The sequence below is a fragment of the Oryctolagus cuniculus genome, chromosome 4 (genome assembly GCF_964237555.1).
Source record: "Oryctolagus cuniculus chromosome 4, mOryCun1.1, whole genome shotgun sequence".
NCBI classification, from domain to species: domain Eukaryota; kingdom Metazoa; phylum Chordata; class Mammalia; order Lagomorpha; family Leporidae; genus Oryctolagus; species Oryctolagus cuniculus.
Window position 1 is genome coordinate 175,552,203 of NC_091435.1, and position 17,061 is coordinate 175,569,263.

The following is a 17,061-nucleotide window of genomic DNA, read 5'->3' on the forward strand; positions in this document are numbered from 1 at the left end:
TGAGCATATTGGTAGAATGATTCCTTGTTATGTTGAACTTTCCTGTTCACTATGGGATGTTGGGAGCCAATATTATCTTACTGGGACCAGAAAAGTCAGGTTCTGCTACTTTTTTTTTTTAAGGCTTATTTATTTATTTGAAAGAGTTACTGAAAGAGGTGCCAATTGGCCATGAGGGCCAGAACTGCGCCGATCCGAAGCCAGAAGCCAGGAGCATCTTCTGGGTCTCTCACGTGGATGCAGGGACTCAAGCACTTGGGCCATCTTCTGCTTTCCCAGGCCACAACAGAGAGCTGGATAGGAAGAGGAGCAGCCGGGTCTCGAACCAGCTCCCATATGGGAATGCCGGCACTTCAGGCCAGGGCGTTAACCCCGCTGCACCACAGCACTGGCCCCAGGTTCTGCTACTTTAAGACTTGTACTCAGTGGCTTGCTGTCACTCTAGAAGTTACAGGGTCTATCTGCCACAGAGAGTAGAGAGATTACTAAGATTGTCAAGATTCCTGATCCACTGTGGCTAATATTTCTACATCTGCTTGAAAGTAGATTGTGGTCTACTTGTAGCAGTAATCTGAGAGAAAATAATGCAACAAGATTTGTTTAAACTTGATTCAAAGGAAGTAGGCTTTGCCAACTTTTCTTTCTTTATGTTTGTAAATATTGGCAAAGTAGCCCCTAAATTTACAAACATAGAGAAAGAAAAGTTGGATAACTAGATTGTTTAGTTACAAAGCACTTTTAGGTGTATTTATTTATTTATTTATTTATTTTAAAGTGTAAGTTACACAGAGAGAAGGAGAAGCAGAGAGGGAGAGGGAGAGGGAGAGGGAGAGGGAGAGGGAGAGGGAGAGGGAGAGGGAGGGAGGGAGAGGGAGAGGGAGATCTTTCATCCACTGGTTCCCTCCTTAGTTGGCTGCAATGGCCAGAGCTACACTGATCTGAAGCCAGGAGCCAAGAGTTTCTTCCATGTCTCCCACGTGGGTGCAGGGGCCCAACGGCTTGGGCCATCTTCTACTGCTATCCCAGGTCTCTGCAGAGAGCTGGATCAGAAGTGGAACAGCTGGGACACGAACTGGCACCCTTATGGGATGCCGGCACTGCAGGCGGCGGCTTTACCTACCCACTATGCCACAGCACCGGCACCCAGACATGTTTTTTAAAAAGTTTTTTTTTTTTTTTTTTTTTGATTATTTATTTGAAAGGCAGAGTTAGAGGAAGGAGAGACAGAGGTCTTCCATCTGCTGACACACTCCCCAAATGGCCACAATGGCCAGGGCTGAGTCAGGCCAAAGCCAGGAGCTAGTAGCTCCCTCTTGGTTTCCTGTGTGGGTACAGAGGCCCAAGCACTTGGGCCATCCCCTGCTGCTTTCCCAAGCGCATTAGGAAGGAGCTGGTTTGGAAGCCAAGCAGATGGGACTCAAACTGGTGCCCATATGGGGATACTGGTGTCACAGATGGCTGCTTTACCTGCTAATCCACAGTGCCAGCCACACAGACATCTTGAGTTGAGTGTATGTAAACTATTTTGATTGCAAGAGTGGAAACTCAAGGTATATTATAAAATTGAAGGTTTAAGTAAGAGTGAACAAGAAAACAAAGGAAACAGAATGTCAGTCATGTGGTAGGTCTGTGAAGAACTCCAGAGGCCTTTTAGGATGAGAGTAGTCTGGCCAGACCCTTCGGATGCAGGGCGTGCCCTGCGAGCGGGAAGACTTCCTGCGCTGTTGCAGCTGCAGGGGTGTCCTGTGGTGACAGTGCTTGGTCAGTGCAGGTTTAATTCTCACCCCTCACATTGCTCAGCATTCCCATTTTGGCTTCTACCCTTGGATCTGTGTGTTCTTGCTTCTCCTTGTTGTGTCTACTGGTGATCTGTGTATAGACCACACTCCAAAAGAAGAGAAAAGGCATGATTGGCTCTGTAGTAACCATCATCCTTGCTGATCGGAGCTCTTCAACCAGGTAGCCTTAGAGGTGCTGGTGCTCTCTCCTTTTCTACACGCTGTGACCTAGGGCTGCTTGTTTCAAAGAGGGCTGTGGTCTTGTCAGTTTCCCTAGAGGGAGAGATTGTGAGTGGATCGATGGAACACAGGACCTTGCTGTAGTCCAAGGACCCTGAATTCTTAACCTCTGAAATCCATATAAACAGCATTTTTGGGTTATGTGTATGATAAAAAATTGGAAGATTATTCATAAAGTCTGCATATTTTGTACCAATTGTCAAAAAGTAGGAGTCTGTTCTTTTATTGAAGTTTGGCTGTATCCGAGTGCAGAAGGGTAGGAAATTGCTGGGTTAGATGATTTGGAGTAGAAAGCTGTGTTTTCCACACAGATAATCTTTTTTTTTTTTTTTTTTCATCTGTCAAATGTGATTCTTTCAGCCACCCCATGCATCCCAGGAATAATGGCTAGGTGACTGTCTGAATGTTGAAAGACATTTTGACATCTTTGACAAGTGGTGTTCAACAGCTGGGTTTGTAAGGTTTTGGTTCTGATAAAGGAAAATAACTTGGCTTACTACTTTAAATCTGTATAAATGTTGCTATTTTGGGGATTACTGCCTTACAAAATTGACTTAAAAATTTTTTATTGTGTATTTTGTTCACGTCCCATAAAACCCCCTATCTTGGAATGCTAGTCTCATTTTTACCAGTGACTTGAGTGTGACTTTACAAGGGAATGCATTCTGATATTTTGGAAGACTCCATCTTTATTTATGCTTTTATGACAGGGTAAGAATGATGGTCCCAGCTCCATTTGGACCTGCGCAGCTGTGAGTGGGGTGATCCTTGGCAGCACAGACAGCCCATCATTTCACTGAGTTCATGTACAGCTCTAACACTGCTCCTCCAGCAGCTGGATGAAGGTGGCACCACATACAGAGGATCAGTATTTTCTTAGAGGGGTGCAGTTTGTGTTAGGAGTTCAGCAGGGCTTTGTCAACTGCTGGTTGGGCTGGCTGTGGTTTGTTACTGAGGGTTGGGGAAGGTCAGCTTTGTCTCCTAGCTGTTGATTGCTGAGATGAATAGAGAGGAATCATTTACTCCAGTTTCTCTTCTGAGTCACAAGATCCCTGTTCTCTCTACTGAAGGTTTTTAAAACTGAGGAGGGAAAATGCAGAATTACATCCAGTTAATTTTAACATATATTCATGTTACTTCTGAACAGGAAAATTGTATATAGTTAACCATATGTTGCTGGAAGATTAAGATCTTCCATTTTAAATTCAAGAACGCTAATCATACAGTGTAAACTAAAGATAAAGTAACTCAAATTTGAGCATATGTAGATTTTTTTATTACAAAAGTCAAAATTCTCGTAGAATCAGGAATTAGTGTGTGTCCCGTCAGTGAAGATCCTATAGCAGTGGTGAAAACATCTGTTCTGTCCAGGGTGAGATTCTGAGAGCTCAGATCTCTGCAACCGTGAAGCCTGTCTTGACACTGGCTACTCTCTGTGAGGAAGCTGGGGGATACGTAGGCCTGGAGTGGTGGAGGTAGAACAGGGGCTCTGGGTGCAGTCGTGAGGGCCTGGGCCTGAAGCCCTGGGTGGAGTGAGTCCTGTCCTTCCTGTGAGTCACAGGATGGCGCCTTCCTTCTCGGTCCTTTCCTTCAAGCCCGCCATTGCACCTGGCCTTCATCTTTCCAGGAAGGGGAGCCGTGACTTATATAATGCCCTCCATTGTGTTCCATCCGTAGCAGCACACCTGCTTGGAGGGCTCACCCTGGATAAGGAAAAAGGCAGATGGGGAAGTGTTTCTAACTACCTATCAAAATCTGTCCCCCTTTCCACTGAAAAGAATATAACAGATTAGTTTTGAACATTTTAGTTGTTGGCATTTGTACAATGTTTGCCAAGCTTTAAATGATATGTTATTTAGAAACCTTTGGCTTAGAAAACATTGTTTTTTCTTGGTGATACCAACACTGCATATTAGTCCAGTTACTTTAAGTTTTTGTTCTTTCTGGTGTTTTGCACATGGCCTCTCGTCTTTTCCGTCCACTAATCCTGTTACTTTGTGTAGGCCCACTAGTCTCGGCCTTCTTACGTCTTATTTTCAGAATTATGGGGCTCCCAGCTGACTGCAGGACAAGGTGCCATTGAGTGTGAAAGGCAGGCGGGCTGCATAGGTTGGCTCCATCTTTCCTTTCTGAATTTCGTTTTATCCTTTCTATTAACAAACTTCTCCTTTACCCGCACTGGTCCTTGGTCCCATTTGGTCTTCCCAGCATAGAATGCCCTTTTTCCTTTTTATTGACTATTTGTAGCATTGATTGACCTACAGATCAGCATATCCCTCTTGCTTCTGTCAGTTTGTAGAAATATGATTTTGGGCAAAATGGTTCATTTCTCTCAGGCTTAATTTTTCTTAGTTTTAGGCTACAAGTCCTAACACTTGCTTTATCAGATGTCTGTGTTCCCTCCTTGTGCATGTTTGGCATAGCCCTCTACATGTCTGCTTGCTGGTGAAGCTATTGAGCATTGGAATTTCAGAGCCTGTACGTTCCAGGTTGTTGACTGGCCATCCTCTGCCTGCCATTTTCATGACTTCTCTAACCACACCTTTCTTTGATAAGACCCAAGTACCCTAACTCTACTAGTGAGTACCCAGAGATATTTTCCTGCCTCTATTTGTGAATGTGAAAAATATGCTCATGTAATGTGTATTGAAATTATGTTCTTGTAAAAATTAAAAAAGAAATGAAGGAGGAAGATTGAGGGAGGCAGGGAAGTATGATTATCTTTTCAGACTTGTACCTATGAAACACATGAAATCTTGTCTCTTTATAGTAATAAAAATGAAAAATAGAGTTAAAGAAAATCATGTTCATGGACCTTCGTGGTGTCCTGGTGAATCTGCACACATCGGAAGTTAACAGCAATTCCATGGGCACTCTGCTACCGATTCATTTTCTCAGCTTTGTTTTCCTGTCATATAAGGTAAGATTTATCATGAGGACGAAATGCTATAATCATACTTGTCATCGCAAGGAAATACCTCTTTAAAACAAAGTTTTCCGGCTGGCGCCGTGGCTCACTAGGCTAATCCTCCACCTTGCGGTGCTGGCACACCGGGTTCTAGTCCCGGTCGGGGCACCGGATTCTGTCCCGATTGCTTCTCTTACAGGCCAGCTCTCTGCTGTGGCCAGGGAGTGCAGTGGAGGATGGCCCAAGTGCTTGGGCTCTGCACCCCATGGGAGACCAGGATAAGTACCTGGCTCCTGCCATCAGATCAGCGCGGTGCGCCGGCCATTGAAGGGTGAACCAACGGCAAAGGAAGACCTTTCTCTCTGTCTGTCTCTCTCACTGTCCACTCTGCCTGTCAAAAATAAATAAATAAATAAATAAATAAATAAAAATAAATAAAACAAAGTTTTCCAAGGAGTAGCCAAAAGGGCTTTAAAAATGTTGTTGATTTGAGAGCCAGAGAGAGCTCCCATTTGCTGGTTCACTTTCCCAAAGACTGTGAAGGCCCCAGCTAGGGCCAAAGCTAGGAGCCAGGAACCCAGGTCAGGTTTCTCATGTGGGTGGCAGGAACCTAGTTACTTGAGTTATCATTGCTGCCTCCCAAGGTGTGTATTAACAGGAACCTGGAGTCAGGAGTGGAGCTAGGACTTGAACCCAGGCAATCCCATGTGGAATATAGGCATCCTAACCAGGATCTTAACTAACCGGGGGACCACATCTGTCTCCTCTTCCCACCCCCAACAGGCTTTTTAGTCTAAATGTCCTTAACAAAATGCGACGTGACATGAGCAGGGTTACTTGGGCAAGCCATTGGAGTTTAGTTAAGGAGACTGTCCTGCATGGATTCTCCGTCACGTTGTCCTAGCAGAAGTGGACCTGCCAGTGTTGTCCAGCAATGGTGACCCTCCCCTGGCCGTTCTGCTCTCTGACTGTGGAGCTGAGAGCAGATCCGTGTTTCTGCTTCAAACATCGTCTGCAGCCTCTCGCTCAAGCATGTACTCCGTTTCTCAAAACTTACCTCTCCCGCTTCCTTCTCATTCTTCCCTTTACTCTGTTTTCTTTGTTCTCTTCTAACAAAATGAAGCTTTTAATTTTTATCTCCTTAACGTAAGAATAACTTAAGTGCTTGTAATTTTTCTGTTTTTTTTTTTTTTTTAAAGATTATTTATTTGAAAGGCAGAATTAGAGAGAGAGACAGATGTGGGGAGCAATCCGGACTAGACTGAGTTACTGGAATTAAGACTTATTCTATGCATCTGCTCTCCCACAATATGGCGCTGGGAGAGAAGTAAACAGCTTCTGCACAGCTGCCTCCAGTTCAACCAATAAACTGTAGGACTTGCTCCTGATTGGAGGAGAGCAGCGTACTCGGCGTGTGGGCAGCCGAGTTGGGATTGGCAGAGGAGGACTATAAAGGAGGAGAGAGACGGCATGCACCGGGAACATCTAAGGGGAACATCTAGCTGAAGGAACACCTGTGCAGCCCCCCAGAGAGCCGGCCGGTGGTGTGCCGCTCCCCTGCGGAAGTGGGGAATGTGGCAGGGGGAACTGCCCTTCCACGGAGGTGGAAGGGATAGTAGCCAACCCGGGAAGAACCAGCAGCAAACCCGGGGAGGGCCGAGCAGACAGAAAGAACAGCGCAGGGTCCTGTGTCGTTCCTCCGCGAAGAGGGGGAGCGACATAATGGTGCCGTGACTCGGATGTGAAGCCTGGGCGGGGTTCAGTGTCGTTCCTCCACGAAGACGGGGAGCGACAGACAGAGAGAGAGAGAGAGAGAGAGAATGTTCCATCCACTGGTCCACTCCCAATATGCTTGCAATTGCTAGGGCTGGTCTGGTCTGAAGCCAGGAGCCAGGAGCTTCTTACAAGTCTCCCATGTGTGTACAGGGGCCCAAGCACTTGGGCCATCCTCTGCTGCTTTCCCAGTTACATTAACAGGGTGCTGGACTGGAAGTGGAGCAGCTGGGTCTTGAACCAGTGCCCATATGGGATGTAGGCATCACAGCTGCTGGCTTTACCTATCATGCCACAATACTGGCCCCTGGTTTGTTATCTTTATTTAGTAATATGTACTGATAATTTTGTATATATATGTGTGGTTCTCACTGAATTAACTTTGTCTCTCTTTTAAAGATTTGTTTATTTTGGAAGGCAGAGTTAGAGAGTGAGATAGAGACAGAGAGAGAGGTCTTCCATCCGCCAGTTCATTCCCCAAATGGCCACAAAGGCCAGGGCTGGGCCAAGCCGAAGCCAGGTCAGGAGCATCTTTGGGGACTCCCATGTGGGTGCAGGGGCTCAGGGAACTAGGCCACAGTCTGCTGCTCTCCAGGGCGTTAACAGGGAGCTAGATTGGCAGTGGAGCAGCTGGGACTTGGACTGGCCCCTGTATAGGATGCCAGCGATGCAGGTGGCAGCTTATCATGCCGTGTGACAGCACCAGCCTTGACCCTGGCTCTTTGTGCTTATCAGTTTATTAGAGTATAAGAGTATGGCTGTTCTGCCTTCTTTGGCTGTTGTTTATTGCTAATTAAGTATTTACTGGTTGTTTGATGTTGTGGTTTTTGTCTGTTTCTTGAGGAAATATGTAAAAGGCTATGGGACTATTGATGAAGTGAAAAGATTTATCACAATACATTTTCATTTTCCTCTTTGGATAAGAATTAAGGTAGATTTTTAATTTTGGGTCTTAATCGGAAAGATTTTTCAGTGTAACTGAAGGAAAAGATTTTACAGGTGGACAAGTGGGGCTTCACTACATGAACACTGAGGAGGAGTTGCCTGCATGCAGGTATTTGAGCATAGAACCAAGGGAGATGGACGCAGTACACTAATAGGCTAGAAGACCAGGTTCGCTAGTTCCTTGTTTCCCCTTCTGAAAGGGAGGCCTTGACTGCTGCCATGTATCCTTCATCACCATGAACTTTCAGAGATGAAGAGGCGTGAACAGCAGCCTCTGAGAAAGTGAGTGATCGATTTTCAACTTTTCAGAACTATGGGTTTTGAATTTTTTAAAATTTGAGCACCAAGAGAAGAAAAGTAAGTGGACGGAAAGATATATAGTAGCTCAGATGTGCTTGGGCCCCTCACCCATGTGGGAGACCCAGATGACACTCCTGGCTTCGGCCTGGTCTAGCCCTTGTTATAGCCATTTGGGGACTGAACAAGTGGATGGAAGATTGATATCTTCTCTCTCTCGTTTCTCCCTCTTTCGCTGTAACTCTGACTTTCAAATAAATATATAAATCCTTTTTTAAAAAAAAGTCTGGGGCCGGTGCTGTGGCATAGCTGGTAATGCTGCCACCTGTAGTGCCGGCATCCCTTATGGGCACTGGTTTGAGTCCCGGCTGTTCCTCTTCTGATCCAGCTCTCTGCTATGGCCTGGGAAAGCAGTGGAAGATGGCCCAAGTCCTTGGACTCCTGCACCCACATGGGAGACCCAGAAGAAGCACCTGGCTCCTGGCTTCGGATTGGTGCAGCCCTGGCCATTGTGGCCATCTGGGGAGTGAACCAGGGAATGGAAGACTTTCTCTCTCGCCTCTCTCTCTGCCTCTGCCTCTCTATAACTCTGCCTTTCAAATTTATTTATTTAAATAAATCCTTAAAAAAAATAAAAAAAAGTCTGCCTACTTTGCTGAGTTGCACAATGTTCAATATCTCATTCTACCTTCATTTTAAAGTGTCACCCCCATCTCTTGCCATTTTCTGCTTTGTTGACCTGTCAGAGCATTTCTCCTGCTCCTGAAAGCTCCCCCCATTCTCTCAGAATTTAGTAAACAGCTGGTGTTGGTCACCTGAGAAGGACTGGCAGCGCTGCTAAGGGTTTCCTCCCAAGAAAACTGGAGATCTTGTCTCTTGCTCCTCTTCTGGTCTTGGGCTAAGTAGGATGTGCTTGTCTTGGGTTCCCCTCCTGTTTCTTGTTTGGCTCTGAGGCAGGCTGCTGAATTAGTTCTTTGGCTGCTAGGTTGTGCCTAGATACTAAGTTGTACTACTAAGGGGTGGGACGCTTACAAAGAGGAGACCAAGAGGGGCCAAGGGCAAAGGCCAGTCTCAAGAGTTCTACTCCAGGCCTCAAAGGTTGCCTAGCTTTAGCATCTTGGCTGGGGAACTCTGTTATTTGTTGGGGTGGTTTTCCCTCAGTTACATAATTGAAGTCCACAGTTAGGCAGTGAGACTTCTGTAGGCATGGCTCAGGCCACATGCTTCTTTTATGTTCTCTGTTGCCAGCACTGTGGGAGGGACATAGAGAAGTTCCCAGATACTATTACTTTGCCCTAGTTGTTTAATGCATTTTACCACCAGCACACCACCTCCCCCGACTCCCACCCCCTGCTAGATGTGTTTCTTTCAGGGGCAAGGACAACACCCAGTCCTCATGTGCCTTTGGATGCCTCTTTTTCTCTCTGTACACCAAGCATAAAGCCCTATTGAAAGTAGGTGATCCACGACCGTTTTAATTAGATCCAAGCATTTATAGAATTCAAGAGGGAAAAATGCTCTTACTACATTAGCATCTAAACTCACCCTAGAGGTATTCTGGTGTGCCACCTCATTTTTTGATTGTTAATTTAGTTCCATCCTCCATATGTAAAGGAGGATGGGGATCTGAGGTGAAGAAAGGCAGGGAACTTAGCATCCAACGGCGAGGGTAGACTTTGGGAAAATGATTAAGACTCTGGTGAGAACTTTAAGTACTAAGAGCCACAGAAGTTGGTGATCGTGAGCTGCCTGAGGAAAGTTCATGAGGATGTGTGTAGGCCCCTGCTCCGGGGCCAGCTCATGTGTATCCCAGCAGAGCCTGTAACCCAGGTTTCTACCCTGCCCTGGCATCATTCCTTTGAGTTTCAGGGGAATGCTGTGAAAACACAGCAAAGTGCTGGAGTACTTTGGTCTTCTTAAATCTCCTGAGGGCACATTATGTTAACTATCCCATGAGTAACTTACATTTTAAAAAATATGCATTTATTTATGTAAAGAGAACTGGTTTCATGTATTTCATTTATATAGTTTTAAGAACATAATGGTAACTTCCCACCCTCCCTCCTCCTTCCTTCCTTATTTTTAAGTTTTGTGATAACATACTTTCAGTTTACTTTATAATCACGAGCGTAATCCTCCTTTAAATACAGAATTCCACAAATACAAAGACGACTGTTTTGATAATTGTTATGAATTGTTTGAGCCGCTTCTCCCAACCAGTTCACAGGTTGAAATCCTAACCCCCAATGAGATGGCATTGGGAAGTGGGGCCTTGGGGAGGTGATTTGGTGACGGGGTGGTGCCCCCGTGGATGGCATTAGAGCTGTTGTAATCAGAGGCCAGAGAGCTGGCTCACGGTCTTTTTACCACGTGAAGTTAGAGTGAGCAGGCAGCTGTCTGCACCTGGAAGAGGACCCTCACCAGAACCCAGTCATGCTGCCACTCTGATCTTGGACTTCAGCCTCTAGAACTGTGAGAAATAAAATTCTGTTGTTTGTCAGCCATCCCGTCTGTGGTACTTTGTAATAGCAGCCTGGACGGACTCAGACAAAACCTCTTACTGCTTACATTTTGATAATGAAAAGCCATCTACAATTGTCCCTTAGTGTCTTTGGGAGATTGGTTCTACCGACCCCACTTGCCGTCTGTGTATACGCAAACTCAAAGATGCTCAGATCCCCTATATAAAATGACATTGTATTTGCAAATAATCTTTGTGTGTCCTTCTGCTTTTGTTTTAAAGATTTATTTATTTATTTGAAAGAGGAGAGGGAGAGAGGGAAAGAGGGAGAGAGAGAGATCTTCCATCTGCTGGTTCACTCCCCAGATGGCTATCATAGCCATGGCTGAGGCCAGGAGCCAGGAAGTTCATCTGGGTCTCCATGTGAGTGACCCAAGCACTTGGGCCAGCTGCTACTGCTTTTCCCAGGACATTAGTGGGGAGCTGGGTAGGAAGTGGAGCAGCTTGGACACGAACTGGCACCAATATGGGATGTTGGCATCACAGGCTGTGGCTTTACCAGCTATACCACCACTCACGTGGGAGACCTGGATTGAGTCCCCTGCTCCTGGCTTCGGCCCTGCCCGATTTTGCCCCTGCTGCAGGCATCTGGGGAGAAAACCATGGGGTGGGAGCTCACTCTGTCAGTTTCTGCCTCTCAAAGAAAAAAAAAAAAAAAAACTCGGAAAAAAAAAGTTTAAACATGCCTACTGATTGAGTGGTTGCAGCATAATCTAGATAAAGCACAGCATTAAATGAGGGGGGAGAACTGGACACTGGTTTTATAGAGGTTTAGTGAAGCTCAACTGTACTGATGTATACTGTGTCCCCAGGTGATGTGAATGCAGAGGAGTGCCCTTGTTCCCTAGGCATTCAGAATCCAGGGCGGTTCCAGGGCAGTGTGCTATCAAGTAGGTGTGTAGGCGGTGTGGTGTGCAATAGGTAAGTCCCTGCTAAGGGGAGGTTTTGGAGTGGCATGTATATTCAAATTTATCACTTTGAGTGTTTATCTGAATCTTACAGGAAAATCAATACTTCACACAAAAGGAACTATTTTGGCACAAATTGTGTACTTCTAGTACTACTTTGCTGAGTGTTGCTACCATTTTTGGCTCTTATTTTTAAAAGGAACTAGCAATTTCATTCACTGGCAGTTCATTAGGTGTTCTACAGATCCGCAGTTTAAATCTGTTGGCATGGACACTGAAGCCCCTGCATGGTGGCAGCACTGGAGGGAGAGTTAGAGAATGTATTTTCTATGAGAAAAGGTCACTTACTACCTCTGCAGATAACATGAGTGCTTAGTCATTTCTTAACTCAGTTTTTCTTTCTCTGTTGTGGATGTTTTCCCTTCCAGCATCATGATACTCTTTAAAAAATTTTGATGTGGTAGATGTGTATGGGGCCGGCACTTTGGCACAGCAGGTTAGTACCCTGGCCTGAAGCACCGGCATCCCATAAGGGCAGCAGTTCGAGACTCGGCTGCTGCACTTCCAATCCAGCTCTCTGCTGTGGCCTGGGAAAGCAGTGGAAGATGGCCCAAGTCCTTGGGCCCCTGCACCCGCGTGGAAACCCAAAAGAAGCTCTTGGCTCCTCCCACATGGGTGCAGGGGCCCGAGAACTTGATGACGACTGAGAAGACAGAATTGGAAGCCTTTGTGTGGATTGTGAATCCACCAGGAGTTGTAGCCACATGCATGATGGAGGTGACAGGGAGCCAGGAACCCAGGTCCTCCCAGAATGAGAGGAGTAGTGAATAGTTTGGTTTGCACCGCTCACAGCCCAGGTTTTTCGGAAGAGGAAAGGAGGGGCAGTGGTAAGAATGTGGTGAGGGACCGGCACTGTGGTTCAGTAGGTTAATCCTCTGCCTGTGGTGCTGGCATCCTATATCGGTGCTGGTTCTAGCCCTGGCTGCTCTTCCAACCCAGCTCTCTGCTGTGGCTTGGGAAAGCAGTAGAAGGTGGTCCAAGTCTTTGGGCCCCTGCACCCATGTGGGAGACCCAGAAGTCGTCCCTGGCTCCTGGCTCAGCTCCAACTGTTGCAGCCATTTGGGAAGTGAACCGGTAGAAGGAAGACCTTTCTCTCTGTTTCTCCCTCTTACTCTCTAACTCTACCTCTCAAGTAAATAAATAAAATCTTTAAAAAAAAAATATTAGAGTGTGGTGGAAGGCAGTGAGTGAAGTGCAGGGATTGGGGGGTAAAAGGAGCCTCTATGTAAGAGGGCTTGGGGCAAGGGTCATCCTTAGGGAAAAGTCAGGTGTAGAGTTAGATGGAGCGAGCCTGCCAAGAAGAGGACGGTCTAGGTGTTGGTGACCAGCCTGGAGGTTCCAGAGAGCACAGGAGGAGGCTTGCAGGCAGGACGGATTGATGAAGGTAGGGTCTGGGGAAGCAGTGGAAGAGTCCCCCGGGGAGTCTGAGCTTCTCACCGTATCTGCAGTTAAGGTGCCAAGAAGTGTGATGGATTTCTTCCCTGGTGTTCTCAAGGCTGTAGGCATAGAGCAAGGGGTGAGAGGAGGGCAGCACCCAGGGTTTTGGGTCTCACTGGACTCCTATTTGAGGAGTGGTCTCCTCTAGTTGACATAGGTCTCTAATAACTCCAGCTGGGAGAGGGGCTGTCTTTATTCCAAGCACTTAGGGCTCTTCTATATCCCTGTCCTGGAAGGGGAAGAGAGCAAGAGAGGGCCTGGGAGTCTCCTGCTTTGCTCAGCTGTGTGGGTCACCTCACATTTTAGCATGCACACCCCCTTGGACTGCCCCACGTTTCTGCTGGTTTCTGTGTGCCAATGAAGAGCGCTCCTACTTCTTGCTTCTTTCCTTCCCACTTACCTGTCTGTATTTGTTGTGTCTGGACAGATGAAAGCTGTAGTGTATTCCAGTCTGAGGGCAGAGCTTGTGTATTGTGTCTTAAAGGGCTCTACTCAGTTAGGATGTTGTTTTCAGAAAGGTCTAAAACCAAGGATCAGCACTACCGACCTAAGAAGCATTCAGTTCTATCTTCTGTCAGTCCAGATGGAATTCCGCAGTCAAAGCCCAAAGAAACGAAGTATGTGAAGTGACATTTAAGCAACCTGTGTTGAGGAAACTAATTTGGGTTTAACTATTTATGAGCAATGGTTTTAAAGTTGAGAATGAATTCCTTGGTAAGTCCTGGTTGTCTCCCCATGGACTGTGGCTACTGGTTTTTTTTAAGATTTATTTATTTATTTGAAAGTCACAGTTACACATAGAAAGAGGAGAGGCAGAGAGAGAGAGAGAGGTCTTCTGTCCGATGGTTCACTCCCCAGATGGCTGCAATGGCCAGAGCTGCACCGATCCGAAGCCAGAAGCCGGGAGCTTCTTCCAGGTCTCCCACGCGGATGCAGGGGCCCAAGGACTTGGGCCATCTTCTACTGCTTTCCCAGGCCATAGCGGAGAGCTGGATCAGAAGAGGAACAGCCGGGACTAGAACCGACGCCCATATGGGACGCCGGTGCGTTAACCCGCTGCGTCACAGGAGAGGGAGAGAGCCGGCCCCGTGGCTACTGTCTTTTACAATCTGTTGAGCCCTGATGCACGCTCATGTAAGTAAAGAGAGAACGATTGTCCAAAAGGGCTTGACTCCAATCCTGATTACTTTTTCTGGAATCCTGTTTCCTTCACAGAAACATCACACAAAAATAAATTCTGTGAAACATTTGAGTTTGATTAAAGATCTACTTTGTGTAAGGGGACTTCTCAGATGTGAATCATGATTTTCAAAACAAAGGGAAGGAACAAATGAGTATAAAGGTGAGTTAGAGGAAGAAACCTTTTTTCTTATTGAAAATTACAGTATGTTGTAGCCGTTTCAGAGATACATTAAATTGGGGAAGATAGAGCCAATAAATTATAATAAATTATGGTTTTACAGATAACCCTTCCTACAAAGAAGTCTGTCCTAGTGATCACTTACACAGTATGCAGAGTAAACACAACTGGAGTTTTTGTACTTAAGCTGCCTCCCTTTGTGACATCCTCAGTGATCATCATGAAGTCCCTGGGAAGGTATTGGAAGTCCTCTGAGTTTGCAAACTGAAGTCAAATTCTTATTAGGCTATAAACTTTTAATTAAAAAAAAAGTTTCAGAAGCAGAGACAGAGTTCCAATCTGCTGGTTTATTACAGAGAGGAGGGAGGGAGGGAGGGTGGGTGGTTGAGTTTCCATTTGCTGCTAAATGCCTGTAGTGGCCCCTGGCTGGGACCAAAGCCTGGAGCCAGGAACTTAATCCAGTCTTCCATGTGGGTGGCAAGAACCCAACTCCTTGAGCCATGACCTGCTGCCTCCCAGTGTGTGGATTATCAGGAGCTGGAATCAGGAATTGGAACTGGGAGTCCAGTCCAGGTACTGTGATACTCTGATGTGGAATGTGGGTATCCTAACCAGTGACTTAGCTGCTAGACCAAATGCCCACTGACCAGACCTGTCTTGCGTGACGACTTTGGGGAAATGATCCCATCCTTTGGGATGTCTTAGATGCCGAAGTTTTAATGAGGTGGTCCTTAAATATGGTTGTATTCAGTGTGTATTTGCTGAATGAATGAAGTTGTCACTGTATTTTTCAGTGCTGTGTATTCTTTTCTAATTCTGTGGAACCCATAAATATGGTTGTGTAGAAGGATACATACAGGTACAAACACGCTGATACGCAGAGGTACTTCCTTATGTGGAGAGACACCTTGACACCTGTGTAGCACTGTTTTCAGTTAACCAGAGTCTTGGATTTCCCAGCTATGACAGATAAGTAGGCTTACTGTAAATGATACTCTTATTTTGCTGGCTTTTCTTCTTTTGCCTTACAGAGGAAACAACCAAAATTGTCTTGGGAAATGATAAATTGTGGTGCTTAGGAACGGGAATATGATATTTTGTCTTCTGGTGTTTAATGCCTAGTCTCCCCACCCCTGACCTAGTATTGATGTATTTTTTAAAATTCTAGTTAATATAGAAGAAACCTCATTTGTTTCATGCTCTAGAAACAGGATCTTTCTAAAAAAAAAAAAAAATGAAAGGACCTCAATGTATGGTACACATTCCTTAATTAACAACATGTATGCTGTGTTTTAACTCATAATCTACCTCATTTTCAACAAATTGTTTTATTCATAACTGGGAAAATTCTTTTTAAATTAAAACATTTTATGTCCAAATGGCATTGATATTGTTATTTATATTTATGCATAGCATTCTAGGAAACAAATCTGATTTTAAAATGAAAATTGTAATGTGGGAATGGACTTATTTCTACATAGATAGCTATTTTCAAGGCTTAAAGTGGATAGGATACATCTGAACTTTTCAATGTATTTGTGTAGTTATTTATGTATACACTGATAAATATTAAATAATAAATAATAAAGACTGTTTTGGAGTTTCTTCTGTAATGAGTAAATATATTCTGTGATTTACACGTAAAGATTGAAAAAGCTGTAATACTATGTGGAGCTACTCTTTGCTTCATTAGTGTAATTTCAGTGAGTTTTTACCGTGATTAAAATTCTTTATGTGTACATATATTCCATGTATGTTACTGTATCTGCTAGCCTTACCTTACTGTATTTGCTAGCCCAAAATTACGTTCCTCAGTAGATTCCCATTGATTTATTTCGATCATTATTGTCTGTGAAGTACTTTCCTGGAGCTTGAAATTTAACTGGTGTTCTGATGGGATAACCACCAAGTTTATGCCCATTGCCATCTGCTACAAAGTCCCTTTGGAGTTTTGTGTGCGTGGTTATGAGATGATCTCTCCAAACTGCTTTTTTATTTCTGCATTATGATTTCTAATGTGTATTTTATAACACTTGTTCTAGAAGGGCTTAGGTTGGTTTACAAAAATGGATAAAATATAACAACTTAAGAGTAAAGGAAAGAAAAAAGTAGGATAATAAAAATAGATCTGGAATGAGGTTTCAAAAATTGCAGGCTATTGAGACTGACATTTTCAGTTAAAGAGCATCCATTTTGAGTGTGTCTCTACTCTGTTACAAAATATCATTACTATAAGAACAAATCATTCCCTTACCTTTTTATAATATGATCATCAGTATTTTTTTTTTTTTAATTTATTTGAAAGGCAGAGTTACAGAAGTGAGAGGTTGTCTATTCTGTGGTTCACTCCCCAAAAGACCATAGCAGCTTAAGACTGGGCCAGGCCAGAACCGGGAGCTCCACTGGGGTCTTCCACGTGGGGGCAGGAGCCCAAGGACTTGGGCCATCCTCTGCTGTTTTCCCAGGCTCAGGGAGCTGGATGGGAATTGGAGCAGCTGTGCCTTGAATCAGCACCCCTATGGGATGCTGGTGTTGCAGGTGGCAGTTAAACCCATAACATCACAACCCCGGCCCCGGCAGTAATTCTTTACTGTTAAGTATTAGCATCTACTAGGCCGGTGCCGTGGCTCACTAGGCTAATCCTCCGCCTTGTGGCCCTGGCACACCGGGTTCTAGTCCTGGTTGGGGCGCCGGATTCTGTCCCGGTTGCCCCTCTTTCAGGCCAGCTCTCTGCTGTGGCCAGGGAGTGCAGTGGAGGATGGCCCAAGTGCTTGGGCCCTGCACCCCATGGGAGACTAGGATAAATACCTGGCTCCTGCCATCGGATCAGCGCG

At 45.3% G+C, this 17,061-nt stretch overlaps 1 protein-coding gene across 15 annotated transcripts in view; it reads left to right on the plus strand.

Moving 5' to 3' along the window:
* Positions 1-17,061, plus strand: part of TMEM108 (transmembrane protein 108) — a 351,011-nt gene that overhangs the window by 23,435 nt on the left and 310,515 nt on the right. For 5 of the 15 annotated variants that reach the window (XM_070073068.1, XM_051835575.2, XM_070073069.1 and 2 more), the window contains 3 exons: positions 4,789-4,938; positions 11,275-11,383; positions 14,083-14,209. The exons of 3 other annotated variants lie outside the window; for them this stretch is intronic. The gene's annotated coding sequence lies outside the window, so the exon portion shown is untranslated. The remainder of the gene's footprint in view (positions 1-4,788; positions 4,939-11,274; positions 11,384-14,082; positions 14,210-17,061) is intronic. 7 more of the 15 variants (XM_051835582.2, XM_070073071.1, XM_051835581.2 and 4 more) reach the window with 5 other exon arrangements.